The 10,603-nt window shown below is 33.2% G+C and overlaps 1 long non-coding RNA gene across 2 annotated transcripts; it reads left to right on the top strand.

Annotated features, from left to right (window-relative positions):
• Positions 1-855: 855 nt before the first annotated feature.
• LOC114257335 (uncharacterized) lies at positions 856-6,783 on the top strand. 2 transcript variants are annotated; one of them, XR_014362541.1, is made up of 2 exons: positions 856-906; positions 6,404-6,783. It is a non-coding gene; the product is annotated as an uncharacterized LOC114257335 (long non-coding RNA). The 2 variants fall into 2 exon arrangements; XR_003627583.2 differs by lacking the exon at positions 856-906 and adding an exon at positions 2,371-3,156.
• Positions 6,784-10,603: the final 3,820 nt, after the last annotated feature.

The following is a 10,603-nucleotide window of genomic DNA, read 5'->3' as shown; positions in this document are numbered from 1 at the left end:
CACCAAGCTCGGCGCATCATGCTAATTGCATAAAGTATTTCAAATCTAACTTGAATACATGCTATCTGTGCATTTTTCACATGTCATTTATAGACTAGCCGAGCCTACTCTAGTGACATTCCGTATGCGTTGCATTACGCATTTAAACATGGACTTGGATCATGCATGATTGCTAACATGTTCTTGTTTTGGCACGGGGTACTAGGTGAGCACTTTATGCTTTAGCATCTCGCATGAGTGTGAATGTCAACATGACGGCATGCTTACCATGTGGCTAGATGCTTATTTGATGAACTGCTTGAATGCCTGTGGGTGAAGGTTGGATTATTTGAGTTGGGATAACTCGTTGAAATCCGTATTTTAGCCTACTTGTGAGTAGCAAATTCCAAAGCGTTTTTCAAACAAACGGATATGCAATGTTTTGTTCCAATTTAGGCAATTTGGTCTATACTTGTTTGTTGTGCGCGTAACATAGTAAATCTAGCCTAATGACCGGAATAAGAACACATAACGTTTTCAAAAACGGATGTCACGGTTAGTAGAGGCCGATCTTCGGAGCGGGCGAGAGGGGGTGCTCATAGCTGACCTTCCCCAATCGTACCCAAGCTCCCAAGCCGAGGCAACTTTGGTGATGACGGACACGTGGCCTTTGGCACCGAGTCAGGGTTTCCTAAATTCCCCCATAAAAAATATTTAGGTGGCGACTCTGTATCTGGCAAAGCAGTCCATGTTTGGCACTTCTTTTCAAAAATCTGTTTCTCAAAACGATTTGCCGGATTTGGACTCTTTGGTTCAGATTAAGGACCGTGACACAAATTGAGTCCGAACTGTAGTGAGGCCCACGGGCGCGTCTACACTTGGTTGTAGAGAGTGCAACTTATTTCTATGATGGCTTGGTGGTTTAATGTAAGCTAACATCTTCTTCTGCTTAATTTTACCTACTTGTTCATTTTTATTCTTCTTCTTATACTGTTCTTTTTATTGCTTTAATTATAATTATTATTATATTTATACATCACTGCCAGTCCTTTTTTTGAGCTGAAACGACAAAGTATGTATTACTTGGGTTTGTTTGCAAGCCCTTATTTTAGAGGATATATATACAATCTTGGAATTTTAAGCTTCAATCCAAGTCGAACCTCAGGGACTAAGAGGCTAAATTATGTTAATTCAAAAGTCGGTGTTCTCAAATTAATTCAATGAGTTTGAGTTGTGATTGGTTAAACTAAAAATAAGAATTAAGATTCAACTAAATTAAACGATGTCAAAGGCAAATTGTGTTTCAAAAGTTGAGGACTTAGTATTTCAAGTCCATTGTCTACTTGAGCCACCATCTTCATTAAGAACACCATAGTTGGACCTTCGGAAATCACCTCTTCTTGCTTGGGAGCCATCTTCTCAACGTATGAACAACCTTAATCTCAAGTTAGGAAGTTCTATTTATACACTTGTTCCCAATTAGGTCTTTTTTAGTCAAAATAGCATGCACTTTCGCACCTAACTCCCGCTCAGGCAGAGCTTCACTTCTGTTTGAGTGGAATGGGGCAATAGCTTCACTTGAAAAAGTTGGCTTCGACAAGACATTTGGCAGGTTCCACTTGAGCCACACTCACCCTCTACTCGAACGATTTTGGGCAGTGTGCTACTTCATTGCTTCTTGCTCTGTTTTGCAGCTTTTCATTTCCATTGATCAACCAACCTACAAAAGTGTGAACAACCTATTAGAATGCCTAGTAACATAGATAAATGGACCAAAAGTGTTTCTTAGGAGGCCCCCAAATGTGCAACATATGGGCTTAGATTAACTTCTCATTTTACCTCATCATTTTATGTCAAAACGTAATTATAAATTAAAGTACATTTTAGTTATCCAAATAAGCTTTTTGGGGTAAGAAACGCAAACTCTCGATGACTATCAATTTGTTATCAATCCATTTATATAGGGTTACATCCCTTTTAGGAAGTGACCGAAGAAGCAATGACATGTCTAAGAAGATAATGTGTCAATACCGACACGACACGACACTCGTCGGACACTTTTTAAAATTAATATAAATATTATATCTGTTATGTTCCTTTAGACTCTAAAAATTATTATCTTTAAGTTAAATATTCATATACATGACATATAATAGTTATTTATCCTTACATATGACATATAATAAATATATAAAATTATATATTCTTCAGGTGTCCCTTACGTGTCGTGTCCTATATTTTGTCAAAATTTTCAAGTTTGTGTATCAATGTCGTGTCAGATGTCATATCTGGGTTACTTAGGAAGTGATTGTATGTTGAAAAATGCTGGGGTGGTTAAATTTTGGAATATAATCAACTTATTGTTCCTGTTTTTTTAGTGAGGAAGAATTTTCCACATTAAAAGAATGGGCATTAGTTTCTATGCTACAACATTTTTGGTGTGGTGGATAGTTTTTGTGCCTTTCATCTTTATACAGAAGTAGTTATTAAAAAAAGAAGGAAAAAAAAGGAGGTAAGTTCTGCTTACCAAACCAAAATTAGGATTTTAATTCTGAATTCATGTGTAGTTCCCTCCGTTGTGTCATATGCAAGGTGAACATTATGTTGAAAGAGTAGTATTTGTAGTGGTGTCTCATGTGTGAGATTTGTAATATTAGTTTATATAAGGGTAAGTAGCGTTTGTTTAGTCATAATTTTCTAATTAGGATTTAGCTTTTGTTATATATATATATATATATATATTATTGCTTGTAATCTTCTTATTAATGTAATGCAAAATATCGTTTCCCTTTTCTTATATGGTATCAAAGCATTTACAACCCTAGCTACCACCATCATCCATTGCCAATTAGGGTTTTGTTGGTCACAGCCGCTTCTCTTTCTTATAATCGTTTGTCGTTGTTAGGGTTTCGTTGGTCACAATACCTTCTTCTCTTTTTCGGGTTGTTTACCGTAATTAGGGTTTACTCAATTGTAGTCCCGTCGGTGGTAGCCCTCTTTCTTCCATCGATGGCGGCTCATCTTCTCTTATCTTCTGTCGATCGCTCCTCCTCCTCTACTCAGTCTTTTCTGGTTCTAATCCTCTTCTCTAGTTCGTGGTTGTTCGAAGATCTGAGTGTTATGTTCTCGATCTGGATTGTGGTAACCTTCAGTGGGTCCTTGCTTCAATTGTGACTGGTAATATTAGGTCTTCCAGGTTTCTCATCTCTCCCTATTTCTTTCAATTGTTGCAGTCTTTGGTTCTTTATTGGTTTGTGTGTCCTTGCTTCACTGTTAGTGTGGATTTAAGTGTGATTGACTTAAAAAATAAAACGTTGCAGACTTTCTTTTGCTCAACGAAAAGCAAGTTCAGTGTGGCTTGCATATTTTATCATGTCCAAGGATAAGTTGCAAGCCATTACATTCTCCACACATGGACACACTGATTCTAAAGTCAAGGGCTATTAGTTGGCTCATCACACATGCAATAAGGAGAATGCCCAAGTCCTCACATGGCTGCACAATTCAAGAGAGCTTGACCCAAAACTATTTTCCATCCTTTCTACTCCATGGTTTTTATCCATCACACAACAAAGGGAAGGCCTACCTCACACTTCCATCTCCGCAAAATTCCAATTTTTCAATTCCAATTTTTCATTTCCTAATGGTGCTTCATCACATTTTTCTTCAACAAAGGCAGAGAACTCAACCCCCCCTAAAAATTTCTTCTCAAATAATGACGATTTGTCACCTAGTTTTTCAACAAAGTCAGAGAGCACAACCACAAACCCACATTCCTCCTTCTGCCCACGCTCTTTGTTGATTTTACAAGTAGGGACAGCCTCAACAGTGTGCTTTTGGGGCTGATTTTAAATGGGCCTTATGGCTGAAATTGCAATAAGAGTATAGGGGACAAGTGGGTTTGTGTAGGGTAATAAATATAGGCAAGAGTTTAAGCTTGAAAAATATGAGATTTTGGCACTGTTTAGCGGCTGTGAACAGTACTCATGAACTATGTTACACGGACTCTTCAAAATAAATCAAATACTCGTATCGGACACCCGACACTCGGACATGGCTATGGGATGTGTTGGATATTTTTTAATGGATACTTCATATATAATTGTGTATAACACTATTATTATATGTGCATATTGTCGTATAATTGCTATAAATATCTTTTTGACACTATAAGTTACATATAGTACCATTTTATCTCACATACTTTTTTAAAAATATAAAATATGATATTTTTTTGTTGAATCCGCGTACCCTTAAATTTATAGTTTGATGAGTCTGACATCTAGATACATACCTGCACCCGACACCCATACCTGAGCCCATGTAACATAGCTCATGAACAGTGTTTTGGCTGTTAAAGTGCTGAAATTCAAGAAAGAAAGAAATAAAGGAGGAGAAGAAGAAATAGTTTCTAGGAGTCCTTAGGCATCACACCTAAGGGTTGACACAATCTATAAAAAATCTTCAGAGCACTGAAAATTATCTAAAATATCAACTCTATTGAATTAGAGTCATTACATGACATTATATAGACTTTAGAAACTTCCTTACTTCAAAATAAGAAATTACTAAACTTGTGACTTCCAAAATTAATTTAAGATTAAATAAAAAACATAAACAAAAACTAATTAAATAACTTGACTCACAAGACGACCCATGGGCAATCCACACAACCCATATCTAGAAATTTTGCAAATTACCAAAATAACCCTACCATTAAAAATCTTAAAAAATATAAAAATAATCATAAAATAAGACTCTTAACACTATAAATATGATTATGTATGGTTACTGTCGATTTTTCTTTAAAATCATGCCAATTTCCAATGCCGCCCCTACTTTAAATTTACTCTTCCTTGAGATTCTTATTCCCTGCATCAGCCAGCTTGGTAAAGGAAAAGATGGATCTTTATATGTATGAATAAAATATATATATGGTTACATGTTTAGATGCCAAAAAAATTTAGTCTTAAACAGAGAAATGTAGATACGCATAAGGATGACAATCTGAACCTGGCCCGACGGTGACCCGATCCTCTGACCCCAAATTGAGCGGTAATTCTCTGAAAAATATCTCCTACGGGCCCGGGATGGTATTCAAAAAAAAATCCCCGATGATGTTCGGGCCGGGGACAGGGATACATATCCCAGCCCCGCCCCCAACCCCCGCCCCAAATAGCCCCGATGTAAAATTACCATTATGCCCAGTATATATATATGTGTGCTTAGGTTTGGTTCACTTCATTCACACACTCACAGAAGTGTTGGGTACTGCTCTCTTTGTCTCTCTCACCGCTTAGGGTTTCGCCTCTTTCTCCCTCTCTCTCTCTCAACGACGGTAGTGGCACTTATCCCTCACCACCGCTGCTTTCCTCTCCGTCTCTCTCTCACATACGATGACTGTCACTTTCGCTGCTCCCTCACTGCCGCTGCTTTCGCCTCCCTCTCTCACTCTCTCATATACGACGTCGATGGCTGTCGCTCCTCCCTTACTGCCGCTCGTGAACAGGTTGTAATCGTTGCCACCGATCACCGATCTGAACAGATCGTGAACCGTGATCATGAACCGTTGCCACCGATCGTGAAGCTCACTGAACAGATCTGAATATATTGTTGATGATGTTGATATATATATATATGTGTGTGAATGTGTGAGAGAGAGAGAGAGAGAGAGATGAACAATCTCAGATCTCTCTTTTTTTTCTTTCTTTTTTATGTTATTGATGATGATGATAGATACAATTTTAGATTTTTTTTTTTTTTTTTAAAGTTGATGATGATGATTGTTGATGATGATGATGATGAAATATACTGAAAAATAGATTAATTTTTTTTTTTGTGTTGAACAAAATTATAAAAAAAAAAAAAAACAAACAAGTCAGGGATTTTCGGGGTCGGGGAAACCCGATCCCCGTTGGGGGCAGAGGTGGGGGGTGATAGCGTCCCCGCCGAGGATCGGGGGCAGAGACGGAGATTTTTTTGCCATCGGGGATCAGGGACGGGGAGTGTAATCCCCGGCCCGGCCCGGCCCGGCCCGTTGCCATTCCTAGATACGCACATATCTATAAGCGTATAAATGTGTGCTTGTTTGTGGAAATTACCAGATGGGGTATTTGAGTTCTCTGCCGATTCTGTCAAGATGAGAAAAGTCCTCTGTTTTTTTGAAGTAGACAAAGAGTGTTTCTGTGTGCCTGAGAGAGAGAGAGAGAGAGAGAGAGAGAGTCAGCTAGGCGTGTCATATTATTGGTGGAATGGGACTCCACATAACGTAGGTGACGTGGAGTACTTGTTACACAGAATATTTTTTCCTTCTGTTGATGGCTTGGTTCAGGAACTACACAAAAATTAAGATAAAAAGGAAAATAGATGTCTAACGTGAACTTAGTTTTTTGATTGGTTTTATTTTATCATTGCTCTTAAGCAGTTGAGTAGCTGATTCGAAGATGATTTGCCGCACGGCACAGTGGAAGATGGGGAGCCTAGCTGCTGATTGGGCAACGAATGTCGTTTACTTTTTTGACTCAGAAGATGGACTTGTCAGCTGTTATTTCACATGAATGGCTAGATAAAGCTTTTAACTTAATCCAGTGTTGGTAAAATATGCCTATCCTCTTGGGATTTACTTCCTTGTGTTGATGATTTTAGTTAATGTGTATGGCTGTTATAATATCTTCATTCATACTTGCTGCATTGAGTGTATCTTTGCTGTAATTTTTCCCCAACTAATCTCCAAAGTCCTTTGGAGATCCACTGATGAGAAACCATATATATACACTATTTAATGTTGGTTCGCTTGTTTGAATATGTTCATTGGATATAAATCTACCGATCATTTTGTCTATACAATTCAGCTTCAGTCCATCTGTTGTCAGGCAGCTTTGGGCAAGAGGTTTGTGGGGGGAGGAGAAAAGCCCAGTTTGGTATTCTGGGATTTAGTTTTCTTGGCAGGAGGATTAGTCAAGTACGCTTTTACTTCTGGCATGAGATTTTCATTGGACAGATTACATCTCAAACAAAATTATCAATACCGTCTCGGGGGCAAGCACAAGACAATATGGTACCAGAACAAAAATCAAACACTTACGTGGCTGAAAGGAGCAGCTGCAGCGATGAACAACACAGATCCATAGCTGTCTGGGTTCCATTTTTTGCACAAACCGACCATAAAAAAGATGTTACAAATTTTACAAAGAGATCCCAACACATTACCAAACACCAAAAATACATGCCATGTTACATACTTTGATATTTTATCTCATTTTCATGATAATTAAAATTGCTGCCGTGAAAAAGTAGTTGGATTATATGTAGGCTATTGCTTGGCATTGGTGTGGCTATATGTATCTATCTATACTGTATATATAATCAAATGTAGTGGTTTTGTCAAAAATCTGTAAATATTCATTCCTAAATTTTTATAATTATAAAATTATCTCTTTCCTACGTGGCAATCCTTTTTAATTGTCTTTCGTGTTTTCTATTTTCCTCCATTTTCTATTTGTTTGATTAATTAAAATGAAAATTAATTTCATGGCTTATGGATAAAGATTTGAATTTCAAAATTCCTCCATATAGATAAACATATAAAAACTGATAAATAATTTATGAAAATTAATTTCATGGTATACAGATAAAGATAAAAATTAAATACTTAATTTCATAACTTATAGATAATTTAAAATTTCTTCCCATAAATAAGCATATAAAAATTGATAAATAATTTATAAAAATTAATTTCATGGCCTACTGATAAAAATAAAGGTTAAAAAATTGATTTTAAAAAAAATTACTCATGTTTTTTGCCCTTCACTTTGTACTTTAATTAATTTCATTATAAATAAACATATAAAAAAATCATAAATAATTTATGGAAATTTATTTCATGACATTTAGATAAAGATAAAAATTTTAAAAATTATTTGAAAAATAATGATTTCATGACTTATAGATAAATAAACATATAAGAATTGATAAATAATTTATAAAAATTAATTCCATGGTTTACAGATAAAGATAAAGATTAACTAATTGATTTACAAAAATAATTAAAATAATAAAATTTAGATAAATATATGATTTGTTAATCCATATCTATCAAAAATATATCTATCTAAATCTTTATTTTGGTTTACTTATATTTTTTTTTTCCTTTTATCACATATTATCTTTTTTTATTTTGAATTTTTTATCTTGTGAAATACTCTTAGCTATAACTTCTTATCTCCTCTTAACCTACTCCTCATAATTTCTATTATTTGTTATTATCTACCAAGTGATAAAGATATATATATAAAAAGAATGATTGGCTATGAATAAAAAGAGTATTAATAATTAAATAATGAAAGCTGTATGGGAGAAGGCAATACAAAAATGTCACAAAATTATTTTCCGTCACTATATTTATCCAAGGTAATAATTTGATATTCTTTCTTTTAATTTTTAAAAATAGTTTACATTAGATCATTGCTATGTGTTTTTTCTTTTTCTTTCTTTTTATTTTTTTTTATAAGATTGTCATTTGTTATAGTATTTTTTCAATCCCATCTCTAAATTTTCTCTTTGAAATTTTTATTTTTTTAATAATAAAGTTTAGAACTAATTTCTTATTAAATTTGTTTTCTTGGTGCTTATTTTATTGAAAGATTGAGACAAGTAAAACTTTCATATGATATATGAAATTAATGAATATAATACAAAGATGGTAGAGAAATACTACATATTTGTTAATATCTCTCTTTTATTATTAGTTGATTTATTAGATTATATTATCAATTTAGAGCCCATATGATTTAATTCAATGTCCATGACTTTAGTTATATTCGACCACTTTGTTGTTGAGTAACCTATATAATTTTTTTTTGGGTTTATAATGATTAAAGCTATCATTTGTTACATTTCTTCAAATACAATTCAAATAATTTGTCATCATTTTTTTTAATAAACAAAATGTATTAAACTATTTTCTTATATAATTTTTATAATCCTATGAAATTCTTATCTTGATTTTTTTTTTTAAATGTTGTAGAAACTATGCAAGTATTATTCAAGTTATGGAGAATGATTACTTACAAATTATAATTAAAAGTTGAAATTTATTCATAATTTGGTCCCACAATAATAATATAAATCATTGATTTAAAATAAGTAAATTTATGATAACTTATACAATTTATTTCTTTTAATGCTTTGTTTTTGTTTTTGTTTTTGTTTTTGTTTTGTTTTTTTTTTTTTTTGCATGACACTATAGTCTGATACAAATTATTTATGTTAGCAAGTGATTGTAATACTATTATCCTAACAATCTTTATAATTAACAATTTTTATGTATATCAATTTTTTATTGTGAAATTTTGTAGATTAATTATTGTTAACATCAACCAAGCTGGCCTAACATCTTGGCTTGCTGCTATTAAAATATAATTCAAGATTAGAATAATTTATATATCACACAAAATATATATAATTTATTTTTTCGTGCATCGCACGGGTTACCGCTAGTATATATATACACAAAAGTTATTTTACTCTAGCACAAATTGCTATGATGGGTAGCACTTCAACATGATTAGGGGCAGTGATTCCATTGGTCGCTCCTGTGCAATTCCTGTGAGAATTCGAGTATACAAATAAAATAAATAATTAAATAATAATTATTTTATAATTTCAAATATTTTGTTTGTAAATTTTTAAGTGTAAATTAAATATTATTGGAGGCTTTTATAATTAATTTTAAGCCTAAAATAAATTTATGGTGAAAGTCTTTAATTTAGTGTTTAGATTTATTATTAAAAAAAAAAATAGGGGGCAAGTTAGTAAGTATATTTTGATATAATAATAGTTATATTTTATTTAAATTAATGGAGATAGAAAAATTAAATAATATAAAGAGATAATAATTTAAAACATTTTGTTTAGATATATAAAAAAACAACCCTAGTGTTCCTAGCACTAGCAGCAGCAGCCGCCGCCACAGGAGAGAGAGATTGAAAAAAAAAAAATAAATAAATAAAGAGGTTGCAACAAAGGAAGGATTAGGTGTGTTGTGCTGTGTATGATCATCAAAGGATAGCTCTTTTAGGTTTTCTTCTTTCTTTCTTCTTTATCCTTATTCTATTATTATTTAGTTCATTAATGGAAAGGTTGTAGGTTTATGTATTTTGTATGTATATACACTGTTAAGAAACCTGAGAAAATAAATTGTGTAAAAAATGGGTGTAATTCTTAGTTTAAAAATTTTGTACAGAACCACAGACTTTAAAAATCGAGGAATCATATCAAACCGATAAATTTTGAATTGAAATTTTTACAGTAGATTAATTACATATTGAACCCCATATCAGAATTTTCTTATAATTTTTGGGAGTCAAAATCTATCTAGAAAACTGGTATAAAACAGTAACTTCAAAAATGTCGTTCTCTTTCGGTATAAATCTGAAAATTATCAAATTAGCGTCATTAGAACCGGTTACAAGTCTAGTTTCTTAAGTTTTTGGCCTTGCGTTGATTGCTCGTGTATACTAAGAGAACCATTAATTTCTTTAAAGTGCTGAAGAAAACAACTTGTTTGGACATAATTAATTGTAAATAATTATTTTGATAAGCAAATCAAGTAAAACGAATTGGG

This window comes from Camellia sinensis, chromosome 2, assembly GCF_055761805.1.
Source record: "Camellia sinensis isolate YWXY chromosome 2, ASM5576180v1, whole genome shotgun sequence".
In the NCBI taxonomy this organism is placed as follows: Eukaryota; Viridiplantae; Streptophyta; class Magnoliopsida; order Ericales; family Theaceae; genus Camellia; species Camellia sinensis.
Note: the sequence above shows the minus strand (reverse complement) of the source record. Positions and strands in the feature narration are given on the sequence as shown.